This window comes from Hippocampus comes, unplaced genomic scaffold (genome assembly GCF_001891065.2).
Source record: "Hippocampus comes isolate QL1 unplaced genomic scaffold, H_comes_QL1_v1.1 scaffold92, whole genome shotgun sequence".
NCBI classification, from domain to species: Eukaryota; Metazoa; Chordata; class Actinopteri; order Syngnathiformes; family Syngnathidae; genus Hippocampus; species Hippocampus comes.
The window spans coordinates 1,541,312-1,559,385 of NW_017805379.1; the positions used below are offsets into that span (position 1 = coordinate 1,541,312).

The 18,074-nt window shown below is 41.1% G+C and overlaps 1 protein-coding gene across 1 annotated transcript in view; it reads right to left on the reverse strand.

Annotated features, from left to right (window-relative positions):
• The window catches only part of uggt1 (UDP-glucose glycoprotein glucosyltransferase 1), an 80,691-nt gene extending 71,041 nt beyond the window's left edge, over nt 1-9,650 (reverse strand). The window contains exon 1 of the mRNA XM_019872473.1: nt 9,555-9,650. The gene's annotated coding sequence lies outside the window, so the exon portion shown is untranslated. The remainder of the gene's footprint in view (nt 1-9,554) is intronic.
• Between the last annotated feature and the right edge of the window lie 8,424 nt (nt 9,651-18,074).

Genomic DNA, 18,074 nt, shown 5'->3' on the forward strand with positions numbered 1-18,074 from the left:
ATGATAGTGCAGGGCTGAACCGAATATGCGGCGGCTCACAGAGTGACAAGCGGGTTGCAAACAAAAGGTGGCGGAATAAGGCAAAGGGGGGAGGAGAGGGGGTAACGCTCCCTTTGTAGCACAAAGGCCTCTCTGGTTTTTTTTTTTTTGATCCGCACTGGCTTCAAAGTGCCGAAGTCTGGTTTTTATTCCTGGCAGCAGTCGAAGCAGAAGTCCCTCTGTTGCCTTATCACACATCTCTCCCTCTCAGACAGAAAGCACGGCCCCGCGACAGCCGCGTTTTGACAAATTAGATTTCCGCCGCGATTGATGCCGAATCAACAGCTCGAACAAAGTGGAGACAGAAGAAGGGCGGGCCTCCAGAACGGCAACTCAAATAAAAGCGACACGGAGATAAATGACGGCGTGAGCAATTAAAAGACCTCGGCGCTATTTGCGTCTTTCATCCGGCAAAACAAAATCAAATTCACCTTCGTATTTTATCGACACCGCGAGATCACAGGCGCAATTTGTTGGCGCGCGAACTCGCGATAAGATTTATTGAAGCTTACGTGCGTGTAATTAGAAATTATTGAAATGTACGGTCCCCGTCGTCAAAATATCGTCGCCAAGTCAATATCCATCAAGAGCGCGGCTCACAAGAGCAGCGCACGCAAAATGAGCAGAAAAATGTTGGAGGGTGGATGGACTACTAATGAAACGAAAACACACACAATGTAGCTCACCCAAACGGTTCACAATCAGCTACCCAACACAAACTACCATATTTTCGGGATTATAAATCGCTCCAGAGTATAATAAAGAAGAAAAAAAAACATAAAAATCGCACTGGAATATAAATTGCATTTTTGGGGGGGAAATTATTTGATGAAATCCAACACCAAGAACAAACATGTCATCTTGAAAGGCAATTTAAAATAAAAATAAAATAGAGAACAACATGCTGAATAAGTGTACGATATGCTAACGAATCAAAAACAATATGCGACATGTATCGTTAGTAACGATACATGACGCATAAACAACCGAGAACGTGCCCTGTATGTTCACGTAACATATTAAGAGGTATTCAGATAACTATAAAATAAAGAACATGCTAACAAGTTGACCGAACCATCTGTGTCACTCCAAATCACTTAATCCAAGGAAATCTTCATCCTTGATGTCAGTTTTAAACAACTTCGCCAATTTGGAGACTCCTCTTCAACGTCGTTTACGTCAGACTTATCGTCAATTTATCAACACAGGCCTAGAGCGCCCTCTTGCGGTTCAATGTGAAAATTATATAATAATGTGTTCATAATTTCACACATAAATCGCTCCAGAGTATGAATCGCACCCCAGGCTAAACTATGAAAAAAACGGAGACTTATACTCCGGAAAATACGGTAAGTACAGGCATTACATGAAATCAGGTCTCCTCATTGTAGTGAATCGAAATGCCACTAACTCCCTCCAGCCCCCCATAAAACACCAACACCTTTTTTTTTCTAATGTGTGAAGAAAATTATCACTGCACAGAATACTACACATTCATTGATAACTGTTCAATCGCTTTGCCTTTTTCTTTTTACATAAAAGACCTTGACTCGCTTTTGCAATCGTTCTGCTGTCTGTGCTGCCTGCATACAATCCGTGCAATTATTTTGGGACTAGAGGCAAGACCTGAAATTGCCTGCGGCACTGTGACATTTACCGCAATGTTTGGAGTCATTATCAAACGGAGTTTTGACATATCGTGACAGGGGCTCGTCATTTTCAAAGAATCGGGAACGTGGGCGGGATTTCTGAAAAGCAGGGATGCAAATGCACTTGACCGCTCTTAAAAGGAACATATGGCGAATCACATGAGACTTCGACACAGGGCGAAAATGCAAGATTCCCCGGCGTGGTTCGGAGTAATTAATTCCCTGTATTGCAATTAGCATGGATGTCTGAATAAAACTGTTGTAAACACGAAGTGGGCTGACGCACACCTCCTTTAATGAAACTCCCACACACGTGCCATTACTGTTGTCTGGGGGCAGCTTGAGTTGCAAATTTTACCCATTAATAAATAAAGAAATAATTAAAATTCCATTATGCCATTGCAGACCCCCCCCACACACACACACAAAACACACCTCCATTTTTGTGTGGTTTTCATCCAGAAAAATAGCAATGCGTCGTATGAAAAGATAATGATTGAAAAGGTAAAGCTGAATAAATACATTGAAGCAATCCGGAAGTCCAAACAACTGACGGCGCTACTTTGATCCCACCTCTTGGATGATGGAGCATCTCACCCAACTGCTAAGGGTGGAGGAAAGTCATTTCGGTTGCTTATCTACATGATCTTGTTCTTTCACTCACAGCTTGTGAACACCGGTGAGGGGAGGAACGGAGAGCAACCGGTAAATCAAGCGCTTTGTCTTTTGGCTTAGTTTCTTCTTCACCTGATCCACCTGTCAATCTCCCGTTTCGTTCTTCTCTGATGTGAGGGGTGGAAACAGGACACTTGAACTCCTCGCAGGACCTCATCTCCAACCTGGAGAGGGCACTCCACTTTTTACCAACGGAGGACCACGGTCTCAGATTTGTTTTTCATCCCAACTGCTTCACACTCGAACCATTCCAGCAGGAGTCAGAGTGCGGCTTTATGAAGCCAACAGAACCACTTCACTTCCAAAAAGCAGCGATATGCAATACTGTCATGCTGCATGATGGTAGTTGACCCCCTCAAAAAAAGCAGGGAGGCAGGACAAGAAGGGTGTACTGAACAAAATGTGGATATTAAACAAAAAAAAAACATTTACAGGGGAACACTGAAGAAAGTAAATCCAAAACACAAAGTCCTGAAAAGGCCAAGAAACCAAAGTAACAAACAAAACACAAAAAAAAAAAAAACATACTAGAAGGACAAAACTTGACAGCAACAACGATCCAACCAAAAATGGACCCGGTAGGACCAGAGGCCCAATCTCAATGCCGCCCTGTCTCGGCGGCGCACGTCCTGCGGCCGCCCCCCGTTCCCGCCCAAGCTTCGCACCTCTTGACAAATACCGACCATCGAGCAACCTCCTCAAGGCCTCGGCTGCTTGTACAAATTCTGTCCATAAAAATTGTGAACAGAATCAGTGACAATGGGCGGCTTTGGCGGAGTCCAAAGCTAACTGGAAATAAATCCGACTTATTGCCGGTCAGGCAGCTGCGAAACATTGGGCACATACAAATAAAAGTATTATTGGTCGGCCCAAATTGGGGGAAATTGGAGACGACTTTGCTTCCACACTCAAGACATATTGTCACTTAGCAAGAAATCTGAGAAAATGATGACGATCTATTGCTTGTAACATATTCTTTATTGATAATCAGAAGTCTGTTCGAGTGTTGCGAATTTTAAAACGCCACAATGAATCATGTCGCTGGAAAGTGATTGAAAAGCCATTTCAAATGGCAATGCAAAATGGAGCCACATAAAAATACTTTAATGGTCTCATTTTGTGCTGGAGCCGTAAGAGCTGTGAAGGAGTGGGCACTTATGTGCCTAATGAGCAAAAGATCCAAGGTTTGATTCCCCCAAATGGCATGGAGACGGAAATTGTCACATTTGGGGTTTAGACACTTGCCTGGAACAAATGACGCCATAAGATAGTCGGCAAGAATGCAACCTGTGACCAAGGATCGAATTTGGAATTTTTGGGGTCCAGAACCCAATTCTGAGGCAGTGTAAACCAGTGACCGATCAATCCCAGCTTTGATTCCCCCAACCAGTATTCAGAGTCGAATGTTTTGTGGGGCTCAGACTCTAGATTGAAGATTCAAAAGGGGAAGTATCACCCTTGCGTTTCGGACCTTTGCCAGGGTTGACTGAGACGGACTTTAAGTAGGATCCCAGGAATGAATCTCCATTTTGAGATTTTCAAACCCTGATCTTGCGGTGGGGAGTGATTGTGTAGGAGTAGATATGGCCTCGAGCTCTCAGGCCAATTTCATTTTCATATGTGACAAATGCATTCACAGCAACAACAACAACAAAAGAGTGTCACATTGAAATGACAAATTTGGATTGCACAGTAATGCAAAGCTCAGACTCTCTAAGACGGCCACACAATAATTTGCAGACGCCGGCGGGCCTTATGATAAATAATGTCTACATGACGGGCTGATGATGTAATGATGCATCATCATCGAACGCCAAGCATTTTGAACCTGTTCAAAATGCAGCAACAGCGGGCCGCTTTGCCACCCACCAGCCTTCCTTCTCCTGTCGCCGCCTTTGCCTGGAAAAGCGTTTCACGCTCTGTCTCTTCAGCGATGCCTCAGAACAACCCCCCACCCCCCTACCCGCACCCCCCTTCCAACCCACCCTCCATCGTCACACACAAGACACTCTTGGCTTCGGCTGCCACTTTCATAGAAATGTGTTTCAACCAAATTCCAGAAAAGCTCGAGCCTTCAAAAACACCTTGCGAGGCACTTGGCAACTTTTGTCGCTTTTAAATGAATAGCTGCTGCATGTACACGTTATTGAATATGTGGAATGTGTCGGCAAAGGTGAGAGTCTCGAAATAATTTAGTAACAGCCATCTTTCCTAGACAGTGTTTCGCAATCGATTTACACCAAAGTAGGCCGCCCAAAAATGGCACGAATCATGACAAACATCAAAATACTGCAGTGCCTATGTACTCATGAAAAACAAGGCAGAGAGATTATTCTGAAAAAAAGTATATTTATCTCATTGAAAGCCACTAATGTTATTATTATAGCTAATGACAAGCTTTCGGGGTTCATTTCAAGCGTATTTATTTTGCTACTACTGTACGGTTGGATACAAGAAGGACTGTCAAACAGTTATTTCGGAATCGTAATTTATTACACAGTACCTAGCCTAGCCCCGAACCCTAACCCCAATCCCAAACACGAAGACCTCACCCTAACGCTGACCCTAACCGCTAACCCCAACACCTAAACCCTAACACCAACCCTTAACTCTAACCTCCTGACCCGAACCACTAAGCCTAACACCGACCCCGAAACGCCTAACCATAACCCAAACCCCAACCGCAAACCCACCAACCCTAACCCCCTAACCTTAAACCTAACCCCCAAACCCTAACCCGTAACCCTTACCCCAAACCCTAACCCTAACCTAACCCGCCCAACCCTAACCTTAACCCCTAACTGCCTAACCCTAACCCCGAACCCCAATCCTAACTCTAACCCCAACCCTAATCACAACCCCAACCCCTAACCCCCTAAGCCTAACCAATAACCATAACCCCTAATTCTAACCCCCTAACCCTAACACCTAACCCGTAACCCTTAAACCTTGCCCCAAAAACCTAACCCCAATGCAAACCCCTAACCCGAACCCTAACCCTAACCCTTAACCCCTAACCCTAAACCAACACTAACCACCATCAGTTTCAAAACTGAAAACAAAGATGCAGGTGTATTCCACCAAATTTCATGAAATCCAGAAAAAAACATCGCTCTACTTTTGGGAGCATTCGGGCCGTCGTTGCCTCTTGAATCAAGGTGAAATTGCGTCCCAACAGCAACTCATTTGTGGCCCTCCTGACGGCATGTTGCGGATCCAATTAGGCGGCAAATAAGCGGGGACGCCTGGAGAGACGGCGGCGTTGTTAAAAGGCGGCAAAAGAAAAAGGACATGAATATTTTAGAGTCCAGCAAAAGTCCGTATCTTGTTCGAAAGTCATCCGGGCCGCCACCGCATGTCTCGATGTGTGTACGGGAGATCGGCTTTGCATGGGGATGAGAGCGCACGGGGGCGGTTGAGTGTTGACATGCGGAGCACAGCAACGGCGTAATGAATGCATTTGGGCTCCCACGTTCAAACACAGCAAACTGTTTACTCTTCCGGGAGACAGTGTTCCTTCTCAGATGTTCTAATTTCCTCGCACAAGTGGTCGAGCAGGTGCACGCTCCCGAGCTGCGAGGCACACAAACTCATTTTTGGCTTTGGCAAGAAGCACAGGTGGCAAAGGTACTCTTATGATGTACTTGAGTAGGAGTACAGATACTTTAATCTAAATACTGTTGGGTCAAAAATTTGGATGGACGCAAGTTTTTGGATGATTGATTGAGGTGTTTTGTGGGTTATTCATTTAACCGAAAAAGATGTGTCCAAGGAATAACCCACACAATAACTCACAATGGAGGGTTGACCCAGTTTTGGGGAGTTTTGTACAAAACAACCAAATTTCTAGGATTGTTTTGTGGGTTATTAATTTGATCCCACTTTTTGGGTTAAAAGAATAACCCCCCAAATTGGGTCAGTTTTTGAGCGAATTTGGGTTTCTTCCCCCCACCCCCAATTGTTTTTAGAATGTTGTGCAAAAAAAAATTTAAAATACAAGTTCTGATTTAACCCCCGCATTAGGTACAAGTAAAATGTCTGCAAGTAAAAGTAAAAAAGTAGCATCTGGAATGAATTTTTGCTGTTGACAGAAAGGAACAAAAAGACACGCACTCTAAAACAGTTGGGTCAAAAAAAAAAAAAAAATTCATCTTTTGTTCCGAATTTGGGTTTCTTCCCCCCAACCCCAATTGTTTTTAGAATGTTGTGCAAAAAAATTTTTTAAGACAAGTTCTGATTTAACTCCTGCATGTAGGTAAAAGTAAAATGTCTGCAAGTAAAAGTAAAAAAGTTGCATCTGGAATAAATTTTTGCTGTTGACAGAAAGGAAGAAAAAGACGTGCACTCGGAAACAGTTGGGTCAAAAAAAAAAATAAAAAATTAAATCTTTTGTTTGTTTTGTGAAAAACAACCCAGAAATTTTAGTCAAATTGAAATACTGTAGTGGATTGGTTCTTTTTGACCAAAAAAAAGAAGAGAGTCTCTTTTTGACTCTTTTTAAAGTGTATGGTGCTCATTCTATTGGAAAAAAAATTTACATTATATGTCGCATGTTTTTTTTTTTTTTTTAATCTAGAGTTCAACTTTTATGCAACAAAATAACGTGTTCCCATAAAAAAAAAATAAAAAATTAAATCTTTTGTTTGTTTTGTGAAAAACAACCCAGAAATTTTTGTCAAATTGAAATACTGTCGTGGATTGGTTCTTTTTGACCAACAAAAGAAGAGAGTCTCTTTTTGACTCTTTTTAAAGTGTATGGTGCTCATTCTATTGGAAAAAAAATTTACATTATATGTCGCATGTTTTTTTTTTTTTTTTAATCTAGAGTTCAACTTTTATGCAACAAAATAACGTGTTCCCATAAAACCGCTGGGTTAAAAGTAACAAATTGTATGAAATGACTAACCCAGTGATGGGTCCAAAAGAGACCAAGCCAATGCTGGGTCATTTATACCCTGTTGATGTAGTTAGTAAGTAAAACATCGTAAGAAAAATAAATATTGAGACCAGAGCGACACAGACTGAAAAATCTACCTCTATGTGGTGACGTACTTGGTTACCTGCCACCACTAATAAGAAGCCCAAAGCGACCAAGGCGTCTCCTTCCTCGGTTCCCCTCTCTGGGTTTAGCCCGTGTGGGAGGAAAACATCGGCCACGTCGCACCTTCAGGCAGATGCGATAGCGAGGCATCAAAGAGAGTCGCTAGCCCGGGGATTTTTTTACTGCAGACTCACATTAGCATAGCCATGTGTGTGTTTGTGTGCGTGCTAATCAATATGCAGCAGGGATACTTGCTGTGAGGGTGTGTGGTGGGGCCTTAACCGGTGCTTTGGTTTACTTTTTTCTTGATTATCATCGACAGATTGCAGTTCCATAAACAGTGTATGAAGGAGATTTATTTAAAGTAGACATACTTATTTTTTTTCCCACAAACTAAAGCAGTTTGCCGTGTCTTTCAGCTTGCATCGTGGTCATTTTCCATGCTCAGTTATAATTACCTACCGGTATATAAAACTATGAACTAAAGATCTTTTATGCATGTGTTCATAGCCTGTCGGACATGAATAAATCAATGATTAATCCTTTGTCAGCCAGTCAGCTCCTCTGTAAACCGCAGTAATATTAGTTGCTCTCCGCAGAGGATAAAGAATACATGCCTGTGAGTATTGATATAAATTGCAGTTGAATATGGCATATAGCAATGTTATGGATTATTATTTATGCTTCTACTACTACTACTAATAATAATAATAAAAATAATAATAACAATAATAATAATAATAATTAAAAAATATATAATAACAATAATAATAATAATTGTGTATTGTAACAGTAATGTAAAGTCAAACAACCTGAATTAATAATCAGATACATACATCATGAAAAGATGTAAAAAAGAAATATCTTTGATTGACAGCAGAAAAAAAGGTGAGCTAGCCAGATGTAAATACAACAAATAAAAATCATGACTGCGAATATAAATCACTTGTATTCATATTAATTGGGCATTTCTTTATATTTGGAACTTTGCTAACTTTTCAATTTTAATAGTAACACTGACGAGTTTTAATGAAATTATATTGAAGGAAAATGTTTTTCCCAGTTTCCCTAGAAGCCCCTGCCGCCACCTTGAGCATTTGCCTTGATTGCCTCATGGGCGAGCCGGTGCCGCATACACTCACAGACATCGTATTTATGACAGGGCGCGGGTGACAAAGTGATATTGGACTTTCTCTCCGGTTATCAATGTTTCCCCTCCTGATTGATGGCCTTTATTGTAATTATTTATTGAAAGGAAGGGAAATGGGATAATTAGAAACTGATTTGCGAGGGGGGGAGAAAAGTGCTGACCCAGTTGGACTTCTGCATGGAGAAACAGGAACACATCAGGTGATGAAGTTCACGGATCTCCTATGAATTCAGTGTCATTGAACAAAGGGGAGGGGGGGTGGTGGGGGGGGGGGCGCAATCTGAAATCAATAATCACAGCTAATGGCATACTAATGATGTGATTGCTCGCGATAAAACAGAATGAGGGAAAGGAAGGACCACCATTTTCAGGTGCCATAAGGAGGGAGGACGCAAAAATATATTTTGCAATGCAAAAATAATCAACGCGTAGTTCCACACGTTGCCAAAAAGTACTGTGTATAAGGCACACCTTCAATGAATGTTTTCATATATTGGGCGCACCGCATTATAAGGTGCATAGAATAGAAGCTCCAATAGTGGCTGTGATTGCGTTATGCATCCACTAGATGGAGCTACGCTGAAGGGAATGCAATGCAATACAATACAGCTTTATTTATAAAGAGCGTTCATAATGGCTGCAGCTGTAACAAAGCGCTTTACAGAACATTTAAAATGCTACATCCAAGAGATCAGAATATTGATCCATATATAAGGCGCATCGGATTATAAGGCGCACGGTCGGCTTTTGAGAACATTTAATGCTTTTCGGATGCACCTCATCGTGCGGAAAATAGCTCACTTCACTGCCCTACCAGCGGGCAATTTCTGAAATGCCGACCACATTTCAACTTGACTGCGTCAGAGTCCCACGTTTATTATCGCGCCGGCATCCCGTACATCCATCACTCTGCGACAATTTACCGACACGAGAAGCGAGTCACGAGTATTAATGACGGAAACATAAAATCAGAGTAATGCAGTTGTCGCGGCCGACTCACCAGGCGTTGATTGATGTTATGGGCCTCCCTTATTCATCTCCTGGAAGTGAGAAAGGATGCTGCCATTGCAGTATCTGTTGTCGCAATTTGAGGTACATCTGCACACATACACACACACACATAAAAAGTGAGGAAAATGATCACCTTAAAAAGCCGAAGCATCATCGCTACTGTTAGGGACGAGGACAATAGCAACAATATGCTGATCGTGGATGTCAGCCCACCCTTAAAATGAACAAAATAACCAACAGTAAAATTTTACATCGCGAAATAGACACCAAACTGTGATCCTAAAATCTTTTTGAAATGAATGTTTGACAGAAGGTTAAAAAATGAAATTAGAAAATAGGACCACAGTGGTCCTCAATTTAAAAGTTTAAAGGGGTTAAGCAGAAAATTCAGGGGCGCACACTGTCAATGGACTTGCAAAGTAAATGTTCACATTTCCTCTCATTTTCAGCGTACGGATAAATACAATAAACGCAGAATCTACGTTTTGAATTCACATGATTTGGTGGAAGTTGTGTCACAAGATAAATATAATCAACCAAAATTCGAGAGGTGAAAATAGCTGTCAAGTGAAAATGAATGGCTTCTCAATTCGACACACACCACAGCGAAACGTGTAGGAAACAATACTGCCAAATGGGAATGATTAAAAAAAATAAATCAAGAAATGGCCAAGTATCGTAAAGGCGTTTCAAAAAATCAAATTCATGTATCCGCTCTCCATCACGCTCATCGTGAGTAGCGACATGAAAAGTTTTGCTCCAAAATGACAGTTTGTCAATTTACCGTGTCTGGTTGGAATGGCCACTCCAATCCGAGTACAAACACTCCAAGAATTAAAAAAAAAAAAAAAAAAAAAAAATTCGGATGATCTGGAAAATTTAGATTTTTGCGCCTTTTTAGGGAATGAATATGCCGTCTTGCTGTGACAAAGTCCCCAAAATATTAGAAACAGCTCCCAGTAAAAGACAGTGCGGTTTCAAACCGCTGCCAAAACGCAAGCACGAAAATAAATGAACACCGCAATCACAAGTAATGAAAGTCACCCGATCAATGACATCACACAAGGTTGGCAGTAATGTAACGTGACAAGAGTTTGGAAAATTGGACTTAACAGTTTCCCATAATGCAGCTGTCGCCTGCTCCTTCCGTTTGACTTTGACAAATATCCCTAATGTTAAGCTGGAACCTAATTAGAGCCCCGTATTTCAATGTCACTTTTATTCAAACTTCACGGGAGAATTAAGGGGGAGGGGGCGAGCGTTCTAAAGATTTTATGTTTCTTTTGTCTTATCAAGAGTGCTTCTTTTTTTTTTTCCCTGCAGCAAGTCTTTGTCACCATATTTCTTACCTCAGCGTTCCATCGACGGTTACAATTAAAAGCAAGGAAACCCAATGGGACGTGCGCATAAATTGGTCATAAAAGGTCATTTGTCACAACAATCGACGAAAACACAATGAAACGTTTTCACATTTTCAGCGGACACACACCGCGTAAATATTCGCTAGGATAATGACTTCTTCCAGCGCTAATCGGCAGCCAATCAATGTGATTAGACTGGAGGTGCTGCTTGAATGTTGGTCTGCCTTAAATAGTTTCAGAAAACTGTTCTGACAAATCGGAATTACAGGTGCATTGCAAGATGTTCATCTACTTTTTAAAAAAATGTAATTATAAATTCATATCCACCACACCTTCATCGCTGTGCAAGCAAATAGTTTTTTTTTTTTTCCCCGAAATGGGACGGGACCACAAAGTGAACAATTTCTCCCCCCCCCCGTGTGGAGGCAGTTGCTCCTGAAAATGGCGAAACCTACAAGCACACAAATGTGACATTTGACCAATAAAATGTGACGATGGTGCAATTACATAGCCAGGTTAGGCATTTTCCTGATATTTGATGAAGTATATTGCAGACACACACACAAGCACACACACACACACACACACTCAACCGTGTGCAAGATCTCCAGGTTGGGCATTTTCCTGACATTTAATGAAGTATATTGCAGACACACACACTCCACCGTGTGTAAGATCACAACTATAGCGCTAAATTATGAATTGAAGTTCCTCCGTGGAAATGAAGAGGTTCCTCGGGTTCATCAACGGGGCCAACGCCGTTTTCATGACCATTTCCCGATTGCTTCATTGAAAAAAGTCTAGCTTCCGACTGTTTCATAATGTTATCTTTTAGAGACTGTCGACGCACGAACAGTATCTAAAATTAGAACAGTCTTGGCACCTTCCTTGACTCGCCGTATTAAGAACAAACAATAATTGCGGTGAACGGTTATAATTGTGATACATACACAAAATGAATCCGTGTTCCATCCCGCTTCAACTACTGTATATCTATTGGTAGACACAAGTGGTTCTTAACCTGGGTTCGATGGAACCCCAGGGCAATCATTTCCTTTGGAGCAGAACGGTTACGATTGTGATCAAATTCTCAAATCCCTCAAAATTTGCGAAGGTTAAAATCGGATTACCGTAACCCCCACACCCAGGGAGGTCTCAGAGGTTCGACAGAGCCTTTGCCGTGAAGTTTAAGACACACGCGACTTGATATGTTAATTAGTTTATGACACGCCCGCTTGGCCATCAGTGGCTGCAGCTGATCACATGACATTGCTTGTCCAATCAGCGCTGTGGGAAATTTAGTTGCCTTAGTCGGCTACGTGTGACTGTCGCGATAGTACGCCGTACTATTAAAAAAAATAAAATAAAAAAAAAAGTATACTTATCTCATGAAATTCTATTTACCTTTTTCTGTTTTTAATAAATGCGTTTTTTTTTTAATATCTTGAATTTGTAAAAAATATATATGTTTATTTTTCACTCATGAAAGGTTCTGTGAATGTGGCATATTTGGTTCGGTACCTCTAAAAAGGTGAAGAACCACTGGTCTACACTGTTTAAAAAGAGATGCTAGTAAAAATAGAAGAGGTTGCGCAGGTAAAAATATAATTCCTGTAGATCCAAACGCCAAACAGTGCTGATTAAAGTATGCCTACCACAAATCCCCTCAAAATTCCTTTAAAATGTGCATGGTTTAAAATTGGATTACGGTAAATTTCCCCCAAATTGCACGTTAAAATACTGAAATCCACCAAATTCTCATCTCTCTCAAAATTTGCGAAGGTTAAAATCGGATTACCGTAACCCCCACACCCAAAATGCTAAAGTAAAAAATGCCTAATCCACCAAATTGTGATGGTAGAAGAGGACTACATGAAATAGGATTACCGTAAATTCTCCGAAATTGTACAGATAAATATATACATTTTGGTCAAGATGATGACCTTGAAATGTCTATCAAGCTAAAATTTCGCCTTAGTCGGCTACGTGTGACTGTCGCGATAGTACGCCGTACTATTAAAAAAAATAAAATAAAAAAAAAAGTATACTTATCTCATGAAATTCTATTTACCTTTTTCTGTTTTTAATAAATGCGTTTTTTTTTTAATATCTTGAATTTGTAAAAAATATATATGTTTATTTTTCACTCATGAAAGGTTCTGTGAATGTGGCATATTTGGTTCGGTACCTCTAAAAAGGTGAAGAACCACTGGTCTACACTGTTTAAAAAGAGATGCTAGTAAAAATAGAAGAGGTTGCGCAGGTAAAAATATAATTCCTGTAGATCCAAACGCCAAACAGTGCTGATTAAAGTATGCCTACCACAAATCCCCTCAAAATTCCTTTAAAATGTGCATGGTTTAAAATTGGATTACGGTAAATTTCCCCCAAATTGCACGTTAAAATACTGAAATCCACCAAATTCTCATCTCTCTCAAAATTTGCGAAGGTTAAAATCGGATTACCGTAACCCCCACACCCAAAATGCTAAAGTAAAAAATGCCTAATCCACCAAATTGTGATGGTAGAAGAGGACTACACGAAATAGGATTACCGTAAATTCTCCAAAATTGTACAGGTAAATATATACATTTTGGTCAAAATGATGACCTTGAAATGTCTATCAAGCTAAAATTTCAAAAGAAAATCACTGTTCACTGTTAGCGAAGCAGCAACCATGATCTCTTGGCCGTGATATCGTCAGCATTACTCACCCGACATGAACCGTCGCCGCCATCATTGCTGCCAACCCTGTCAGCCCGCGGTTGACGGTCACGGCAAATTTGTAGGAACGATTCGCGCGACAGAAAGCCAATTTTTTTTGGGGGGGGGGGGGGGGGTGGTGTTTATTGGGTTTTTTTTTGTTTTTTTTTTTTTTTTGCGCAACAGATTTTCTAGAAAATGCCAGCCTGATGTTCCACCTGAGCTAAGCGCAGGGCTGCAAACTGGGCGAGATGGCCCGAAATAGATTGCCATTCATTTAGCGCGATTAGAAGTGAAACAAGAATGGAGTGGTGACTAAAGAGGACACCTTTAACCAGAACCAGAGGCGTTTGAGCGTGTGTGTGTGTGTGTGTGTGTGTGTGTGTGTGTGTGCGCGCGCAAGGAAAATTAAAGTGCCTCCTACTCGGCGTGCTTTCACGTTGGGAGGGATGTGATGAAGAGTTTTAAAATGCGGCAAAGAAATGAGATGAATCGGTGCAGGGAGGCTTTCATTTGACATTTATGATCTAATCAGGTTTACCCTGAAGCCGAGTACAGAGAGAAGAATATTTTTTTCAATATGAAGACAAGTACTAATATTCGGGATGATTTTAATTTCTCAATCTCCAAATTGATGGAGTAGAACTTTCCGAGTCCTGCAGGCGGCATGAGTCGACCTTTGAATGGAGCTTATTGTACGGCTTCGTTCAAACAGATGGAATTTCACATCAGCGCAGAGTTATGACCTGACTAAACTAAGATGATAAGATGATTAAATATCTAATTCACTTTAGATCATTAACTTTAATCTGCTTATACTTGGGAGGCAGAGGAGGACAGCGCAGGGGGTGGAAAAGGGATTCCAGGATTCCGTCTTTTATGATCCCTTGCGGATTTTTTTTTTTTTAAATTGATCGAGTCAAAATGGTGGAGATTTCCTTTATGAATTGGTTTCTGTCCATCTGCTTTTGGCTTTGCCGTGCAGAGAAGTGCTCCAAATATGCATTCGTGAGCGGAGATTGTATTTACGTGGAGTCCATCTATCACGGACACAGTCACATTTCTTTAAAAAAAAAGAAAAAAAAATTAAGAATAATGCTTAGTTTGTATTTGGACATTTTTTTTGTGGCTTACCCCCCAAAATGGACAATCTTACAAACTTTGTCACCATCCCTTCTGATCACAGACATGCACAAACTTGTTCGGGTACATACAAATGAAATTATGGATTTCATATAAAATCACATCCGAGTGGATACCGCTCAAGAGAAATGACTGAACAGAAGCGTGAAAGTTGCTGACAAAACGAGATCGATTAGTCATGTGCGGCCATCCATCAGGCCAAGTGGCCTAAGAACACAAAGAAAAAATGGTTTGAACTCTCCTTTCATGGCAGAACATTTTTTGGGTCGGTACCCAAATGAGCGTAATATGCTCATAAGTACCCATTTTGAACACATTTGGGGGGGATCAGCGGCTCCAATATGATTTCTCATTGTAAGTGTCCAACATGGATGGACTTGGTTGTCAAAAGTCCCCAATCTACGGAGAATATTTTGGCTAAAATATCCAAGATGAACTTCATTTGTCGATACACATCTAATCGGAACATCATATGTTATTAAGTATTCAATTTGTTGCTAAAAGTGTCTAATATGAAAATCATTTGTTGGCAGAAGTAACCAATGTGAACAACATTTTTATAATCACCCAGTATGAACAAATTGTTTGTAAAAGTCCAATAGCAACATGTTTTGTTGATAAACGCGTCAAATACTGAAAAGATGGTTGTAAGACTCCAATATAGATGGAATTTGATGCTTTTAGTTCCCATTGTGGACTACCCACCCATTTTCTGATCCGCTTGTAATGGGAATTTGACATCTAACAGGGCAAAAAAATATATAACTGTTCGTACCTTTGAATGCTGACCAGTTATTTTGCGGATAAGCAAAGTTGCCTGCTCATGCACTGGTGTGCATTCTGTGTAGCTGCTCAAAACGCTGATTGTGCTGACCTTCACCACCTCCCAACAAGATAAAATGAGAGCGCAAGATGCGGGGGGGAGGGGGGGGCTCTCTTGACAGATCTGTGAACGGTGTCTCTCCATGTTTTTTTTCAAATAAGTCTTATGATTTTTTTTATAAATACTTTCGTTGTCTTGGTTTCCCTGGACAAGGCATGCTTTATCCTCACAAGGGTCGCGGGGGGATGCTGGAGCCTTTACCAGCTGTCTTCGGACAGTAGGCGCGGGACACCCTGAACCGGTTGCCGGCCAATCGCAAGGCAAAGATGGACAAGGAACCATTTGCACTCACAATCACACCTCAGGACAATATGGAGTGTTCCATTAGCGTGCCATGCACATTTTTTGGAATGTGGGAGGAAACCAGAGTACCCGGAGAAAACCCACGCAGGCCCGGGGAGAACATGCAAACTCCACACAGGGAGGCCGGAGCTGGAATCGAACCCAGTACCTCTGCTCTGTGAGGTCGACGCGCTAATCACTGGAACACCAGCTCGCCACCATTGTGGACTAGTTTTTTTTTTTAATTACATCTCCTCTATGAGATTTGCATATCTTGTTGCTGGGTCTGGAAGGCATCTCTAACAAATCTCTAACTTATTTCTTATTTCACAATCCAAACCAATTAGTCCATCCTGACTGTGAATGTACACTCCACTTGGAAATGAACATTTCTGAAAGGGAATAAATCCCACGGGGGGAAAAATAAATAAATAAATAACATGTTGAAGACGCGCTTTATCTCGTCGCACATTGCACGCTCTCATGAAACACGATCTCGTGTCATGCCTCTATCTATTATCTACTAATGGCAGGGAGACAGTCGTCAAGCCGGATCCCGGAGCTATCCATGGAACAATATTGTATTTTCCAACAAGTCGCGCCAATAGGGGGCGAGTGACCTGACGCGGAAGTTGAGCTGGAGGGCAGAAAAGGGTGGCGGGATGAGAGAAAAAGCTCAAATTCCGATGGCAGAAGCCACAATAGAGCCGTAATTACGATGTCTTTTGTGGCGTTTGTGGATGTCTCCGCGGTAGAAGCTGATGCCTCGAGGCTTCCGTTGGCTGGCAAAGGAGGCAGGTGAAAAAGAAAAAGGGAGAAAGAAAAAGAAGAAGAAAAAAAAAAAGGAGGACAGGCAAGAAAGAGAATGTGAGGCGACTTCCATTAGCCTGCCTTCGTCGTCCAAGGAGCCGCGAGATCCGATTGCACGCTGTTCAAACAAAGGGCTTTGGTTATTCGAGTCCGCTTGCCTTTGGAGATGCTCGCCGTTCCCCAGGCAAAGAAAAATGATAGCGAGCACTGCATCATGCCATGCTGCATTTCCCACATTTATTTGATTACTTTAGAGATCTAAAACCACATGTATTTATATTTCTATTCAGCCTTCCCTTGTTATGGTATCATGGTTCATTGCAGATTTTTTTTTTGGGGGGGGGGGCGGTGGACCAGATCTTGTTCTCTATTGTGGAAATCTGCAGTTGAATGTGATTGTTGATAGTCATAGAGGATATCAGACCAATTTGAATTTTTTTTTCTTTTTTTACACCGATGCTGATTCTGATATTTGGTGGAATAAAATTCTGTTACCCGATTAATTGGCCAATTCATTGAGAAACATAATGAAAACTATAACTCATTTTTTTTGGATCCCTGAACGCTTGCAACAATAAATAAAGAAAATGAATTACAAGCATTTGATTAACTGTAAAACAGAGAGGAAAAATATCGGATGTGTTTTGCCAATAGCTTTTAGGGGCACACTTAAATGTGTTACAAACAAACAAACAAACAAACAAAAATCAGCCAATTTTCCTTTTTTTTTTAAAGATCTAATTTCGGTCAATTAATTTGGCTGGTGGACAGATGCCACAAAATGGCTGCAAAGCACTTTCTTTGATGACAAGGCTGTGGCCTTACTAAAAGAAGCTCCTTTCCTCACGTCGATGTAGTTCCCCGAACACAAAATGGTTCAAAAGCAATATTTTTATATGAAACAGAGTTTTGGCCTGAGCAGAAAAGTTTTTCGGTGAATATAAAAAATGAATACGGGCCTAAAAAAAATTTTGAATATTGTCATTTGCAAACCTGTAAATTCACCTTACTTGACCATTTCTTCCCGATCTGAAGAGGTGGACGCCAAAGACCGGAAAAAGTCAATTTGCTATCATACTCTAATCCCCTTTAAAAAGCCACTTTTCACTAACTTGAAAGTTGTTCCCTGTGCAAGTTTTTGTTTCGTTGTTCTCCAACCATGATCTTTGAATTCATCGGAAACATTTTTACAACATATTTATCAAGCCTGCCTAATCCCCACAAATCAATAACAGTGCCTCAGCAGCCAGCCAACAGTAAGCAGTGATTATGCGCAGCATTTAAAATACAGCACCACCTTAATCATGAACAACACACGATAATTCAA